The 16,562-nt window shown below is 50.5% G+C and overlaps 1 protein-coding gene and 1 long non-coding RNA gene across 3 annotated transcripts in view; one reads left to right on the forward strand and one right to left on the reverse strand.

Moving 5' to 3' along the window:
- Positions 1-2,710: 2,710 nt before the first annotated feature.
- LOC148685189 (uncharacterized) lies at positions 2,711-7,312 on the reverse strand. Of its 2 annotated transcripts, XR_015951216.1 has the most exons (3): positions 7,188-7,312; positions 6,416-6,657; positions 2,711-3,331 (listed from the first exon to the last, which is right to left on the reverse strand). It is a non-coding gene; the product is annotated as an uncharacterized LOC148685189 (long non-coding RNA). The 2 variants fall into 2 exon arrangements; XR_015951215.1 differs by lacking the exon at positions 7,188-7,312 and having other exon boundaries at positions 6,416-7,072.
- Positions 7,159-16,562, forward strand: part of DNMT3B (DNA methyltransferase 3 beta) — a 55,210-nt gene continuing 45,806 nt past the window's right edge. The window contains exon 1 of the mRNA XM_035122933.3: positions 7,159-7,564. The gene's annotated coding sequence lies outside the window, so the exon portion shown is untranslated. The remainder of the gene's footprint in view (positions 7,565-16,562) is intronic.

Raw genomic sequence — 16,562 nt, forward strand, 5'->3', positions numbered from 1 at the left:
ACCTGTAATTAGAACAAAACTTAGAATCATCAAACAAATCACATACTGTAAATAGAAAGAATCAAAAATTTAAAAATAGTAAAAAAAATAATAGAGATACATACCGTATCTAATACAGGTAACTCTTCATAAAGAAAGGAACAAGAAAAGGAAAAAGAAAAAAAAAGAAAAAAGAATGAATGATTTACTGTTATCTTAGATATAAATATATATATTCTTCTTCCTTTCACCTGCAAATATCTGAAGGGCTGCCATGGGGAAGAGGAGGGAGCAGGCTTGGTTCGGATCCAGAAAGTTGGACCCAAACCACGGGATCAAAATGACAAGAAAGGAGATCCCAGCTGAACATTAGGAAAAACTTTCTGATAGCTGTTTGATGGTGGAACAGAGATGCCCTCAGGTGACGGTGGACTTTCCTTCCTTGGAGGTTTTTAAGCAGTTTGGGTTGCTAGTATATGTCATAGATATTTTAGTCGCGACTCCTGCATTGCAGGGGTTGGGCTAGATGACCCTCAGGGATCCCTTGCCAACTCTGATTCTCTAAAAAGCGCATGCACCCAGCTACGGTACATTGGCTGGAAGGAGGGGGGATGGGATTTGACCAATGGCCTGGAAGTTGCACATTGAAATGCAGAAGGTCCAGTAATCTCTGCATATTCAAATCTCCCTTTGCCACTGGTTGATCTTGCAAATGACTGTCTGAAAAGACTTTTTGTCATGAAGATGGGAGGGGGGGCTGCCCAAAAGTCTTTGGCAAGAATCTGCCTTATAGAAATCACAGTGCTTTTTGTTTAAGCAAAGGGGGAAACAAAGGCAAAGTGGTAACCTTCCAGCCAGCTCATTTCTCTAGGAACTGTAGCCCATTGTGAGTGCAAAGGTGAGGCAAAGGATGGTTGTGTTTGGGGACATAATCTGTGCTAAGTGACCTGGAGCATACTTTGTCAGGCAAAAATCAATCAATTGGGAGAGCAATTGAGTCCTGAGAAACTAAATAACTACCATACCAGAAAAGTGACCCTCAGATCTATTACTCCGAAGAGCCTCTTTCAATGTGTCAGGGGACAAGGGGAATGAGAGCAGCTTGGTCTGGGAGTCATTGTAGTAATAAAAAGTGAATTTCTACCCAATTATGCTTTATGCAATCCTTGCCTGCCTCAGCTCAAACAGTTGCACAGCTGGCCAGCTGTAAAGTGGTGTCACTTTTCCCCTTTTGGCATCTGGTGAGTTGGATTTGAGTCCATGCCATAATAAATCTGATAAGTCTTTAAGGTGTTGACGACATACTCTGGCCCTAGAGCCAGCCTGCAGGATCAGGCCAATGGCCCATTTAGGGCAGCATCCTGTTCTCACAGTGGCCAAGCAGGTGCCCCTTATGGTTAGTATCCTGGTAACCATCAATACCCCTCTCCATGATTTTTACATGTTTCACATTGACGTACCCCTTGTTTTCATCACTATTATTTATCAAATTTGTTGTTGTTGTTGTTTAGTCGTTTAGTCGTGTCCGACTTTTTGTGACCCCCATGGACCAGAGCATGCCAGGCACTCGGTCCAGTATACCTGAAGGAGCGTCTCCACCTCCATCGCTCTGCCCGGACACCGAGGTCCAGTGCCGAGGGCCTTCTGGCGATTCCCTCACTGCGAGAAGCCAAGTTACAGGGAACCAGGCAGAGGGCCTTCTCGGTAGTGGCACCCGCCCTGTGGAACACCCTCCCACCAGATGTCAAAAAGAAAAACAACTACCAGACTTTTAGAGGACATCTGAAGGCAGCCCTGTTTAGGGATGCTTTTAATCTTTAAGAAATTAGTGTACTGTATTCTAATATTTCTGTTGGAAGCCACCCAGAGTGGCTGTGGAAACCCAGCCAGATGGGCAGGGTATAAATAATAATAATAATAATAACAATAATAATAATAATAATAATAATAATTATCCACTGCCCTATACCCATAGTTCTCACAACAAAAAATTACAATATAAAACAACAACACAAAATGCATAGCAAAAATAGGAATGAAAACAAGCTAATGATCCCTGCTTCCACAACATGTTTAAAAGGGCATCAAATGTCAACCAACCAAAGGCCTGGTTAATGAGGAACATCTCCTGGCACCTAAAGGTGTATAATTCAAATAACATGATTTGAATTCGGGTCTTTGTGTGTTCGCAGCTAAGCCTTGTAGCCAGTATGCTCTCTGGACTCGGGAGTCATTTTTGAAACGATGGGGAGCAGCGGAATAGGCAGCATGATGGAGTGGTTAGCCTAGACCCGAGAGGTAAAGGCAAAGGTAAAGGGACCCCTGACCATTAGGTCCAGTCATGAACGACTCTGGGGTTGCGACGCTCATCTCGCTTTATTGGTCGATGGATCCTGCGTACAGCTTCCAGGTCATGTGGCCAGCATGACTAAGCCGCTTCTGGGAAAACCAGAGGAGCACACGGAAATGCTGTTTACCTTCCCACTGGAGCAGTACCTATTTATCTACTTGCTCTTTGACGTGCTTTCGAACTGCTAGGTTGGCAGGAGCAGGGACCGAACAACGGGAGCTCACCCCGTCGCGGGGATTCGAACCGCCGACTTTCTGATCGGCAAGCTCTAGGCTCAGCGCCACCCGCGTCCCAGAGACTCGAGAGACCAGGGCTCAAATCCCTACTCAGCCATTTAGTGAGAGGGGATTTGGGTCAGCGGGACCTTTTAAAAAATAATAATAATAAAAATCATTTTTATTAGATTTTTTCTCTTATAACAATGTCTGCAATCATTACATTACATTCATTCCCCCTTTCCCAACTGATTTCCCTCAACTTCCATCCCTGGTTTATTACCTCTCATATTACAATCTGCTGTTTGTATATGCTTCCATATTGTCACACTATTATGTTTCTTGTTCTTTACAAATAAAATTGCAAATGTTTATTTAAATCCTGACAATGACTCTATGTTGTTGTTTTTTTGTTTCGGCAAATATGATTAAAAGGTTCCCATTCTTTTTCAAAGTCACTATTGTCTTTTTCACATACCGTCTGTCTGTTAACTTCGCCAACTCTGCATAGTTCATCAACTTCTCTTGCCATTGTTCCTGTGATGGTATTTCCCCAGTCTTCCAATTCTGTGCTATCAAAATTCTTGCTGCTGTCGTCGCATACATGAACAATGTTCGTTTTTCTTTCGGTAGTTGTCCCAAAATTCCTATCGGAAAAGCTTCTGGGTTTTAAGTAAAAGTCATTTTAAACATTTTTTCAATTCATTATATATCGTTTCCCAAATGGGTCAGTGGGACCTTGAATCACAGTCACTGCCTCTTGCCCCTAACCGACCTCGCAGAGCTGCTGTGAAGACAAAATGAGGAGGGGTGAAGAACTGTGAGCTCCTTGGAGGAAGGGGGGGTATAGAAAATTAATGATAACATTGATGTAAAAATCAAACTTCAAAATTCAGGAGGAAACACCAGCCGAGTTGTGGAGTTTCCACTTATTATATGGCAGTTTTGAAATCTTGCGGCCTTTATTGCGTCCATTTCCCATAGTGACTCTGTGGCCAGGCCACCAAGAAGTTTGCATGTTGCAGCGCAGGAACCAAAGCCGTGCGGCAGAAGACTTCCTAGTCCTGGGATGGCGGACAAAAGAACATTATCCGGACCACAAGAGTCATCGTCCAAACCCCTGCAACGCAGGAATCTCTTACCCAACATGGGGCTCAAACTCACGACCCGGAAATTGAGAGATTAATAATCTACCCACTGAGTTATCTCAGCTATCCTATGCGTGGGCTAGAAATCGCCATAGGTTGTATACACTTTCACCAGATTTTTTTATTTTTATAAGAAATGCACTGAAAAACAAAAAAGAAGTTCTATCAGTGCTTGACTGGTAACACGGAACGTAGCTACTTTATAACATGATCATGGGCCACCCATAAAATATGAAACAATGCAGCTACATAAGAACACGAATAATTCCCAAAATATAGAACGTGGATCCTGTTTCTGGCTGGACCTCCATACTACATGGAAATGCTTCTTTGCTTGTCCTTAATTGCCCCTGCCACATTTGCCATCCTCTCCTGACACAACAGTCCAGCATCCCACAGCCTTCGAGAACCACTGGCAGAAGCCCTGACGCTGAAGGGGATCTCCAATGCTCGGATGAGGGAAGCTGGTTGCCTTCATGCTCTGCTTCCCAGTAGCAGCCAGGCAGATGCCTCTGGGGAGATGGTGAAGCTGAAAGTTGGAAGATTCAGGAGAGGAGCTAAACTGAGGAACTCATTCCCATAGGAGGCAGCGGTTGCAGCCATCTCGGGCAACATTGGGAGAGGATTATACACGTTAATGCAGAGGTTTTCAGCGTTTTTGGGTCCACAGCTTCCTTGGCCAGCTAGATGCTTTCTGTGGCACCCCTGTGGGGCTCAGGAGCCCAGTTATGCCACCCCTTGCCTGCAGAGCTGGCAGCCCTCTCGCCCCTTTTCGAACACCTTCCCTTGTGGAGGGTTCCCTCCTCTCCATTCCCCTCTCCTTGGGAGTCCTCTGGGCAGCTGCTGCTGCTGCCCCTGATCTCTGAGCTGCCCCCCCCCCCCGGTCCAAAGAGAGATGTCTCGTCACACTGCCCCACAGGGGCCTGGGAAGCATCTCCTGGCCAGCCCCCAGGGCCGGCGCCTCCATTTAGGCAAACTAGGCCATGGCCTAGGGCGTCGAAATGGAGGGGGCGCTGTCAAGCCTGCCCGCCGCCTGCCGGCCCCTCCACGCGCGTTGCCGGAGCCTGGCGGGTGGCTGCTCGGCTCCGCCCCTGAAATGGAGGGGGCGCTGGTGAGCCTGCCCGCCGCCCACCCGCGCTGCCGCCAGCGCTGGGAGCAACGAGCGAGCGGTGGCAGCGCCTGTAGCTGAAGCCTTCAGCTGTGGGCGCTGTTGCTGCCGCCACTGCCGCTCGCTCACTGCCGCTGAAGAGCTCACAGCGTCCCCTCCATAGGCGGGAGGCGCGCGAGCCAAAATGAGAGCTCAGCGCCCTCCTGTCTATGGAGGGGACGCAGTGGCGTCAGCGGCGTTGAGCATGCGTCATGACGCATGTGCCGAGGGGAGGCGCCAGAAGGTGATTTAGCCTAGGGCGCAAAAAGCCCTAGCACCGGCGCTGCCAGCCTCAGAGCTACATTCGCCTGCAGAGCTTGCAGCCAGAGCCTTTCCGAGGCAGAGACATGAGAGGGCATCCGAGGAGGGAAGGAAGGAAGGAAGGAAGGAAGGAAGGAAGGAAGGAAGGAAGGAAGGAAGGAAGGAAGGAAGGAAGGAAAGAAAGAAAGAAAGAAAGAAAGAAAGAAAGAAAGAAAGAAAGAAAGAAAGAAAGAAAGAAAGAAAGAAAGAAAGAGGGAGAGGCCAGGGTTGCCCGCGGCACCCGTGACCATCCTTCACGGCACACTGGTTGAAAACCACTGCGTTAATGGATGAGGATAAGGCTTGCAGTAGCTCCTAGTCACAATGGCTATGCGCTACCTCCAAGGCCAGAGGCAACATGCCTCTCTATACTACTTTCTGGATCGCAAGTGGGTGAGGGCAGAGCTCTGGCACTTTGCCCCCTGGCTTTTCGTGGGCACCTGGCGACAATAGGATGATGGACTCGAGGGGCCTTTGGTCTGACCCAGCACCCAGGCTCTCCTCACGCTCTTAAGGCATACTTTCTGCCAAGCAGGATATGAGAAGGAGCACAGAACATCTGCCGCCTTCCACAATGACGTACCATACAGATGTTTTGGACACTATCTGCTTCCGGGTTGGGGAAAGCTAGTTGCAAAATGCATCCTATGCCATGAGAGGTGGCCCCTTGCTATGCTGTAGTAGGAGATGCTGAGGTGCCCTGGATTTTGCCTCTTGGGTTGCTTGCAATGGAGCCCCCCTGTCCATCACCCCTACCCTCCTTCCTCCAGACCACAGGTCCAACAGGGGCCTTTTAAAAGCCTGGAACTTGCCTCCTCGCTGTCAAGAACATAGGAAGACCCTGTGGATTAGGCCAAAGGGGACCCCATTTAGTCCAGCATCCAGCTCTCACCGTTGCATGCGGGGAAACCAGCAAGCAGGACCTGAGTGCGAGAGCCCTCCACACTCCTGGAGTTTCCAGCAAATGGGATTCAGAAGAAGAAGAATTTGGATTTGATATCCCTCTTTATCACTACCCAAAGGAGTCTCAAAGCGGCTAACATTCTCCTTTCCCTTCCTCCCCCACAACAGACACCCTGTGAGGCGGGTGGGGCTGAGAGACTTCAGAGAAGTGTGACTAGCCCAAGGTCACCCAGCAGCTGCATGTGGAGGAGCGGAGACGCGAACCCGGTTCCCCAGATTACGAGTCTACCGCTCTTAACCACTACACCACACTGGCTCTCACGGCTGTGGAGGCAGAACAGAACCATCCTGGCTAGTCGCCATCAATACCCACCTCTTCCTCCATGAATTTGCTCCAGTCCTGAATTAAAGCCATCCTGGTTGTTGGCCCTCACTGCCTCCTGGGGGAGGGAGTTCCATAGGTTAACTATGTGCTGTGTGTTCCTATTCCCTCTGGCATTGTTTGGTCTGGCCTCGTTTTGGGACCCCTGTGTAGCTCCCCTGTCGAATGTCAGATTGCCAGCTCCTAGGGGCAGGGACTTTGGGGCTGGGTGCACTCAGGGTGGCACATGCTTCCTAGAAACCAATAAAAATAGGGGCAATGTCACTGTGCATTGAAAATCAAAATGCTCCTGCATTTGGGAAGATGTTCTGGGATCACTGAAACGCGTTGCTAATGAAGCAGCGGGGAGACCAAGGCAATGGGGTTACTAGAGAGCCAGCCTGCCCAGGAAAAAAGTCACCCCAGGAAGCAGCACCCCGTCCATTTCCTGGTTCTCCTGTGTGTGTGCACCCTGGGTTACTTCCTCGGGGAGGCCCCCACCCCTGCTCAGGCCAGGCCAGGCCACCTCGCTCCCCTCCTTCCTTCCTTCGCGTCGCCAGCCTCACCTATTTTCTCCTTCGCCCGCCTCCCTCCCCCACCCCACCCCCTGGAAACTTTTGCTTTTGGCCATCCGGGCCCTGCCAGAGGCCGAGGGATCCGGAGAGAAGCATGCGGTGGGGGATGGGGGGGCTCTGGGAGGAGAATCTGGCCTGGGGGTGGGGTAGGCGCCCGGTACCTCCTCCTCCCTCCCCTCCCCTCCCCCAGGCCTGGCAAAAGCATTCACCTGGAGACCCGCCTCCTGCTGCCTTCAACTGGCCCGGGGAGGATTAGGGAGATTTTGGGCTGGGGGTTGGGAGAGGGGGGGAGGGGGCGTGCTCGGCACCGATCCCCTCCCCCTGATAACCCCCCCCCACGCCCAGAAGGAGGAGGGGCGCCCGGCGGGCCAGCAAGGGAGTCCAGCAGTGCAGCGCAGCGCAGCGCGGGGAGGGTTAACCCGCCCATGTAAACGTCGTCTGGGGCTTGTCAGTTTCCGATTTGAGACCCGGGAAAAGGGGGGAAAGGCACGCCTGGCAGCGGGCGGGCAAAGCAGCCTCGGCGGCAGCAGGAATACAACAAGACCGCGGAGACCCCGACGGAGAGGACGAGTGGGCGGGCGCCGAGGTGAGTGCCCTCGGGCGCAGGCGCCGTGCTGGCGGGCGGGGTGGTGGGGAGCCCGCGGGGGGGGGATCGCGCACCCCGGGATCGGGGCCCGGGATGGGCCATGGGAGAAGAGCTCCCGGGGGCTTTGTCCTCCTCGTGGGGGAGGGAAGGGGAAGCCGGGCACTGGGAGGCACGGGCGGGCGCACCGACGACTGCTGCGATTCAGTTTGGGACGCCTCCACGGGGGAGCTCAGCCGGGGGGTTGTGGGGAGGGTGTGCGGTTTTGGGGAGGTGCCGGAGCGCGGTGGGTCGCCCCCTCCCCGGTTCCTCGCCCTCTTCCTCACTCGCCGTGGAGTTTCCGAGCCAACGCTCGGCTGCCTCGACGGCGCCACAGCCCCCGGGAGTAGGAGGAAGCGCGCGCCGGGGAAGGTGGGATGCGCAGCCGGGTGGTGCGCGCGGTTCCACTCGGGAGCTCACTCCAGAGTAAAAGCGCGCAAGGCGGCAGCCCCGTCGGGTGGGGGATGCCACCCCCTCGAAGGGGTCGTGGTTTGCTGTCGAAGCGTTTCCCCTTCGAGCAGCACAGCCCATTCTCACAACAGCCCAGTGAGGTGGGTCCTCTTTTTTTCTCTCCTTTTGCTGAATGGGGACGGAGATTTGAGTAGTAGCCCAAAGCTGCGCCCCTTTCCAAACTTACTCCCAAGTCCCATGGAACTCACGCGTGCATCCATTTTTTGTGTGTAGGATCGCCCTGCACGACCCTCTTTTTGTCCTGTTGGGGTGGGCCTCGCATTGCCTACACACTGACCCCGTTCTCCACTCAATGGGGGAACCGTGGGACCCCCCCCCCCCGGCCTGGCGCTTTTGCCCTCTGGGCTGGGCTGCTCAGCCTCCCGCCCCTTTCCTTTGTCCCCCGAAGCGGATTCCCCTGCGGGGCTTCCAGGTGGGAAGTGGCTGGTTCAAAACAACATCAAAGAGCTTTGCAAACAAAAAACAAAAAAAACCACCCCTCCCCATATCTTTTCTTCTCCTCTCCATTGAGAAGCACCCCAAACCCAAGTAGGGCTGGGTTGCTGTTCTGCCCCAGTTGAGGACCGCCACTCAAGTGCGCTCTCCAGAAACCATTTATCTGACTTTTACCCTTTCCAGAAGTTAAACATGTTTGATACCCAGTGGAAGTTTGGAGAGGAACTGACTCATTGTGGCATAAGAGGGCCCTTCTGTCACATGCAACAAATCAGTACATCAGCCTTCACCAACCTGGTGCCCTCCAGATGTTTGGACTAAAGTTGTAGTCCAGAACATCTGGGGGCACCAGGTTGGCGAAGGCAGATGCACATCTTTAAGGCGACATATAAGCGTCTTTGCTATAGGTGAATGGGTGTGTGTGTGTTCATATAGCATGTGAAATGAGGGGCTCGCATATTTACAAAGTGCCCAGCTTTTACATTTTATGCCAGCCTTCCCCAACCTGGCACCCTCCAGATGTTGTTTACCTATTTATGTACATTTTATATTTATTTATATTTGTCAGGTTCCATTGAGAGTTCTTTAAATCATCCATTTACTGATGAATCTTACTGAGGTCTACGGAACTTTTCTGCGCAGAAAGTGTCTGAAGATTTCAGAGTGAAGGGGTGTGTGTGTGTATGTGTAATTCAGAAGATCATACTTGCACTGGTTGTTGACTAACTTTTCTGCAATGGACACATTGATGAGAGTTAGAATAATCACTCTTTGGCTGATATTCTCAACAATACTGAAACGTGGATTTGTTAACTCTTGAAACCTTTAACCACATTTTTATTCACAGAAGTGGGGTGGCTACGTCCTGCACCCACATATCGGTAAGATAAGCTAGTCTTACTCAAGAGTAGACCTATTGACACTAATGGCTGTGACTCAAGCCCATTGATTTCAATGGATGGCACCCAGCTAAACAATTCCGCTAGGGAACCTTTCAGTCATCTTCTTTACCCCCATGCCCCTAAATATGGTCTGCTGGGGTTCCCCCGCAACTCTTTGGATAAATTTTTAAGGTGGTTTGTTTGTGCTAGTGGAACAATTTAACTAGATACCACCTACTGGGTCTACTCTAATTTAGCTCAGTGGCTCCCAAGCCTTCTCATGCCACCTCCCCCTTGGTTGCAGAAGCTCCTTCTCAGGGACCCCTGCCCCCCAAAAGCAGTATTCAAAATAGTGATTTGCAGCACCCTCTAAGAAATACAGCAACCCAATAATATTCAAAACAGTAACCATTAATTGCACATTTATTCCAACTCCAATTAGAACTAGTCAGTTTAATTTAATTCAACAAAACTGATCACCTTGTTCCAGAGATACCAACTTTTAAAAGTGATCGTGACTGATACCTCCAGCGCTTACCCCCCTTTAGTGCCCCCCTCTTCCCTTTTAGTACCCCCACAAGTAATTCCCACAGCCCCCATCTTAGGAGACACGACTCCCTGCCTTGGGAACCACTGACTTAGCTGGATATTACAACCCACATATTTTGCCTATCTTTTGGGCATTATTTATACAACTCTCCATCCATCCGAGACTTTTCAGTTGCTGCTGTGAACGGAGGACAAATGGTTGTGGAATAACGGGGGCCCGGGGGGGGGGGCTGACTCAAACATAGCAAGGCTGCAGCGGCTGGTCCAAGCGGCTACCAGCTTGCTTAAGAGAGCTTGCCACTGCGACTGGGCCTTACGTTTGCAGGCCAGGTTCTTACTGCTGCTGCAAATGTCCCTGGGTTTCTTTCCCCTATATGCTGGGGGATTGACAGCTGCGCCTGGGAAATGGTGGTGCCTGACGTGATGTGAGAATGCATGGAAGCCTTGCCAGGTGGTGGAGCATTCACACATGCCACTTTCGATGTTGTGAAGCATCCTGCTTGTGCCGCAGCCATACCTCGCTGGATTGTGGTGTTTTAAACTCTGCCGCTGCAAAATCTGGGAAAGGAGTCTGCTGCGCTGGCAAGGGCTGGAAGAGGTGGCTCCGCCTGGGGGTGTCTCTTCAGACAAAGAGATGTGCAAAGCATGCACCATGTTGTGACTCCAGGGGTGCAATCGTCCCTGGAAATGCATGTCTGAATTGGGTCACAAGCCCAGCCAGGACCTTTCTAACGCTCAGTGAGTGCCGTGTGTGCATTTGAGAGCTTCCCCTTCCTTATCTTCTGAGCCAGGTTGCACTGTTTGTCCAGGTGGATGTGGCCTTGTCCATGCGGGAGGCCCACGACAATTGCCCTCTCCTTACAAAGGGCCTGGGGAGGGGATTGGTCTTGAGGCCAGATAGCCCTTCAAGCTTTCAACATCCATTGTACCTGAAAAGCTGGCTGCTGCTGGTGGTTGTGTGTATGTTTGCTGTGCATCGACAGCCAGAAGTAGCACTGCTTCTGAATAACCAGTTGCTGGAAGCCACAGCAGGGGAGAGGGCCGCTCTTGTGTTCAAATGCTGCTTGTGGGCTTCCCCCAGGCATGGTTAGCCACTGTGAGAAAAGGATGCTGGACAGGATGGGCCATTGCCCCGATCCAACAGGCTACTCTAATGTGCCTTTTGCAAAAGGACTGGTTATGCCAACCTGACTCTAAGCTGCTTGAGTTGGATAGCATCTCCCATTCTTTGGGAGCAGAATGTGTGTCTGGAGTAGATATTAGCTGGTGGTTAGAGGCATGGAGCCATTTCCGAGGCAGGGGAAGGAAGAGGAGCCGGGAGTACGCTCAGCTATAAAACAGAAGTTTCCTGGCGCTTGAGGCCTTCCGGTAATGATGTAATTTAAGAAAGAGGGTGAAGGAGGGAAGGTGGATAAGGAATGGAGCCACATCCTCTGTTAGAATGGCGAGGTGAGGCTCTGGGAAGTTGCGTGTCAGAGAAAGAGAGGGCAAAAGGAGATAGGGGGAGAGGTCTAGAAGAGGCAACATTGCTTCGCCTCGGGGGCTGGAGGGCTAGGCAAGATTGCAAGCAGGGAGTTTAGATGCAGGGCTGATTTTAACTTGGCATTTCTGCACCGTGGGAATGGTCACATAATGTAGAGCTCGGCCCCAGAGCCTGGTTCAGGCGCCAAGTCTCTGGCGGTGATTGAAACAACAGTGCTTCTGAGCATGTGGGGAGTTCCTTCATCACTACGGTGGGAGTCTCAGCCAAGCTGGGTGTCAGTGCTGCCAAATCACAGTGGCTAAGGGTCTCCGCTTGGATTAGGATGGGTTGGGCATTATATTACGTCCCAGCCACTCCCACTGCAATCTGAAAGCCCAAAAAGTACTGACCCACCTTGCAGGGCTGTTGTGAAGATAATTGGTTACGGATAATGCATGTGCTATGCTTTGAACACTCCAGATAGCACACATTGTTTGAAATATGAATGCTGTCCCTCCAAATGCTGGAGGGAGCTAAGAACCACAGCAATAAAAGTAATTAGGCAAAATTATACAGTGAAACAAACAAACAAACAAACCTGGGAGGCAATTAAAAGTGACGCAACTGCAGGAGAGCTCTCGTCCAAATTATTGTTGTGATGGTTAAGGATCTGCGACAAGAATGCTTGTTGTCAACCATTTCCTTGTAAAAACAAATTAGACACTGCTCCTAAGTTTATTTCCCACCATCAAATGAATCTTGGAGGAAAGCACATTGTAATATATGCTCATCCTTAGCTATGGCTGGGGACCTGAATAATCTGTGCATAAAAACATGTGAATTAAATGCCTAAGAAGAATCAGGGTTCTGGATCTAGTAGAATCCCAAGATCTGTCACCCAGAGATGGATGCAAAAGATCCTAAGCTCAGGAATTTTTGTTTCAGGAATTTTGTAATACAGTAGTGCTCAATATCCTTCCACACATAATTCCACTCCTGGCCACTTAATATGCACAGTATAATTGAGGGAGGGGATAGGAAGAAAGGAGGAGAAGGCCAGACTCTCCCCAACTCTTTCCACTGATGGGGGGGAGAAGCTTGGCTTCCCTGGGGCTGCACCAAGGTGGACACAAATTGGTAGCTGATATTCACCCAAGATCCATCATGAATTATTCCAAACCTGTTGCAAAGATATTTTGAGGATGCTGATATTGGAGTTTGACACCATTGCTGCTGCTTCCGGCAGTGAGTTCCACAGGTTGTTTGGCCACTGCGATGACCCAAATTCTTGACTGAACTGTCCTGCTTCGCCACAGTTGCAACGTTCAAGGCCCTGGAAGACAAAGTACACTACTTTTCAGTGGAGACTGCTAAGTTTCAAGCCATCGTCTGATCTAAGAGTGGGATACAATAGTAGTAGTACCGTGTTTCCCCTATTTTAAGACGTAGTCATTATATAAGCCATAGCAGGATTTTAAGCGTTCAGGAAATACAAGCCATACCCCGAAAATAAGCCATACCTCCTAGGAGCGAGACCGCTGAGGGAAGAGGAGGCGAAGGAGGCGCGCTCAGTGCTGTGGGGGCTGAGGCATGGTGCAGTGCCCCGAGCCTCTGGGAGCCGGTAAGAGCAGGAGGCGGCTTGCCAGGTCGGCATCCAGCAGTGTGCGCGGAGCACCCCGAGCCTCTGAGAGCCAGCAGAACGAGGAGGAGGCTTGCCGGGTCGTCGCCCAGCAGCGCGCGCGGAGCGCCCCGAGCCTCTGGGATTGTTGTTGCTGCTGCTGGCTGCCGGAGGCTCGGGGCGCTCCGCGCGCGCTGCTGGGCGACGACCCGGCAAGCCTCCTCCTCGTCCTGCTGGCTCTCAGAGGCTCGGGGTGCTCCGCGCGCCCGAGCCAGCAGCCTAGCTTCTCTTTTTTTCCCTGCCCGAGGCAGCCTGCCGCCCCGCTACCGGAACTGGCGGCTGCAGAGCGGAGCGCTCTGCAGCGCCAGGCGGAGCGCAGCGGCCTGGCCTCTTTTTTTTCTTTTTTGCCTGCCGCCCCGCCACCGGAACCGGCAGCTGCAAAGAGGAGCGCTCCGCAGCGCCAAGCGCTCGGAGCGCCCTGCAGCGCTGGGCGGAGCGCAGCAGCCTGGCCTCTTTTTTTTTTTTGTCTGCCGCCCGCCACCGCAACCGGCAGCTGCAAAGAGGAGCGCTCCGCAGCGCCAAGCGCTCGGAGCGCCCTGCAGCGCTGGGCGGAGCGCAGCAGCCTGGCCTCTTTTTTTTTTTTGTCTGCCGCCCGCCACCGCAACCGGCAGCTGCAGAGAGGAGCGCTCCGCGATCGCTCCTCTAGACCACCTTGCCGAGAGCCTCCAGCCTTTCAAGCGGCAATGCTCAGGCGCCCGAATGGGAAGAGAGACCCCCCCCTTGCCAGATTCTGAGCGCTCCCTGCTCCCCGATGGATTGGGCAAAATCCGGCGCGCAGCGCAGGCGCGGGATGAAAGGCACGATCCAGCCTCGGCAGCCCTAGCGACGGCGAGGGGGGCGTTGCGAGCCATTTAAAGCTGTGGCCGTTGCTTCACTGCTTTTTAGCCCCCTGTCCGGCAGCTTTCTGTGTCCTTTTTGTGGTGCGTGAGGAGCGCTGCTATCGGGCTGCGCTCCGGCTGCCTTTCTACCCCCCCCAGTTGTTTAGTGGCTTTTGCGGCACATGAGGAGCACTGCCATTAGGTGAGGAGGAGCACTGCCATTGGGACGCGCTCCGGACGTTTTTTCTAAACCCCCCAGCGGTCTGGCTGGCTTCTCCTGACTTCGCAGGGTGCTGCCAGCCCAGCAGCAGCAACGCCGGCCACGGCAGGAGGAGGCAGGAACCACTAAGACACCCCCCGAAAATAAGCCATAGGCTTATTTTCTTGAGTAAAATCATTATAAGACGGTGTCTTAAAATGTGGGAAACACGGTAGTAGTTGTTGTTGTTGTTGTTGTTGTTGTTGTTGTTGTTGTTGTTAACCACCCTTAATCATAAGATCTCTTTTTCAATAGTCACCTGTCATTTTACAATAAGGACAATGAATGATGATCCAAATACACATTTAATTTCAACTTCCCCCTGCCCTTTCCATGGTTCACTTCATTATTTTCTTTTCTACTACATATTCTAATCAATCCCTATCTTTTCATTGTCTCGTTTTCTATATCTCCCTAGTTATTACTGCTGAATTTACTCTGTTACTGTTAACTTTTTAATATGCTTACAGCAATTTTCCAAATAATCTACAAAACATTTTCAATCTTCTTTAAATAGTTTTCCATCTTGATCTCTTATTCTGTTTGTCAATCTTGCCATTTCTACATATTCTATCAGTTTCACCTGCCATTCTTCCTTTGTTGATATTATACCCTTTTTCTACCTCTGAGTATATACATTTGAGCTTCTGTAGTTGCATACATAAAGAGGGATTTCTGATCTTTCAATACTCTTTCATCTGTTACACGTAGAAGAAAGGATTCTGGGCATTTAACAAATGATTTTTAAAGCATTTTTTTCAGTTATATCATCTCCCAATAAGTCTTAACCTTTTTGCATGTCCACCCCATATGATGAAATGTATCTTCTTTTTATTTACATTTCCGACAGATATCTGCTTCAGATTTGTACATCTTTGCTAATTTACTTATACAACCTATAAATCATTTCCATGTAATTCTACCTTAGTGTGTAACATGCTGTAAATTTCAAATCCTTTCCCCATAATTTCTCCCATGCAGACAACTATTACGACCTATATCTCTTGCCCACTGAATCATCGCTGATTTTGCCAATTTATCTTCAGTTTCCCATTCAAAGAATAAGTTGTACATTTTGGACCTTCATCATAAGATCTCAGGGCAATTCATAGAATAAAATTCAAGATATAAATATGAGGAAATAACTAAAATAAAACTGGCAAAACAATAATACCCCCCTTCCCACAGGCACATATTAGAAGACTGTAATGAGCCAAAGGCCTGGTTAAAAAGGAACATTTTTGCCTGGCACCTAAAAATATATAAGGAATGGTGTCAGGCGAACTTCCCTGTGGAGAGCATTCCACAAATGGGGAGTTTAATCCAGAATGCGGCAGCTAGACTGGTGACTGGGAGCGGCCGCCGAGACCACGTAACACTGGTCTTGAAAGATCTACATTGGATCCCAGTACATTTCCAAGCACAATTTAACCTTTAAAGCCCTAAACGGCCTCGGTCCAGTATACCTGAAGGATCGTCTCCACCCCCATCGTTCTGCTCGGACACTGAGGTCCACTGCCGAGGGCCTTCTGGCAGTTCCCTCGCTGCGAGAAGCCAAGTTGCAGGGGACCAGGCAGAGGGCCTTCTCGGTAGTGGCACCCACCCTGTGGAATGCCCTCCCACCAGAGGTCAGAGAGATAAACAGCTACCTGACATTTAGAAAATACCTAAAGGCAGCCCTGTTTAGGGAAGTTTTTAACCTGTGATATTTGATGTATTTTAATGTTTGTTGGAAGCTGCCCAGAGTGGCCGGGGAAGCCCAGCCAGATGGGCGGGGTATAAATAAATTATTATTATTATTATTATTATTATTTAAGTACTTCTGCTCCTCAGTTGCAAGGATCATCATTTCAGCATCTCATTGACCCCTGTGGAAACAGAATGATAAGAACCGTGTGTGGATCAGGCCAGCAGGATCCAGCAGGATCCTCTTATCTTCTTAAGTCACCTGTGGGAATCTACAAATCCCCAACCAACTTGGGACCAGGATGCCTTAAAGGTGCCCAGCTCTATACCTGAGATTGTCCTGGAGGAGGGCTGTTAGCTGTTGAAGTCAGGTATTTCATGTCCGCATCCTGTTCTCACAGTGGCCCACCCGATGCCCCAGTGGGCAACCAGCGACACTCTCCTGGCAGAGATTCGGCAGAGTCCGCTTCGCCTTTGACTTCCAAAGGTTTCTTGAAAGATCTTCATATGCCAGCGGGCTTATACAGCTGTTTAAACCAGTCATTTTATGTTTTATGGCAGTAGCAAGAAATGAGCTGGCGGTAGAAAAATGCTTTTAGAAACAAGTAAACAGACATACAGTATTCTAGGAGGACCAGCAGCTGCAGAGCAGAAATCCTGTGAAATGAGGGCAAAGACTTGCAGCCTACCTAGATGAATGCTCTCAGCATCAAGGAGGGCCTC

The sequence above is a fragment of the Zootoca vivipara genome, chromosome 7 (assembly GCF_965207765.1).
Source record: "Zootoca vivipara chromosome 7, rZooViv2.hap1.1, whole genome shotgun sequence".
Classification (NCBI taxonomy): domain Eukaryota; kingdom Metazoa; phylum Chordata; class Lepidosauria; order Squamata; family Lacertidae; genus Zootoca; species Zootoca vivipara.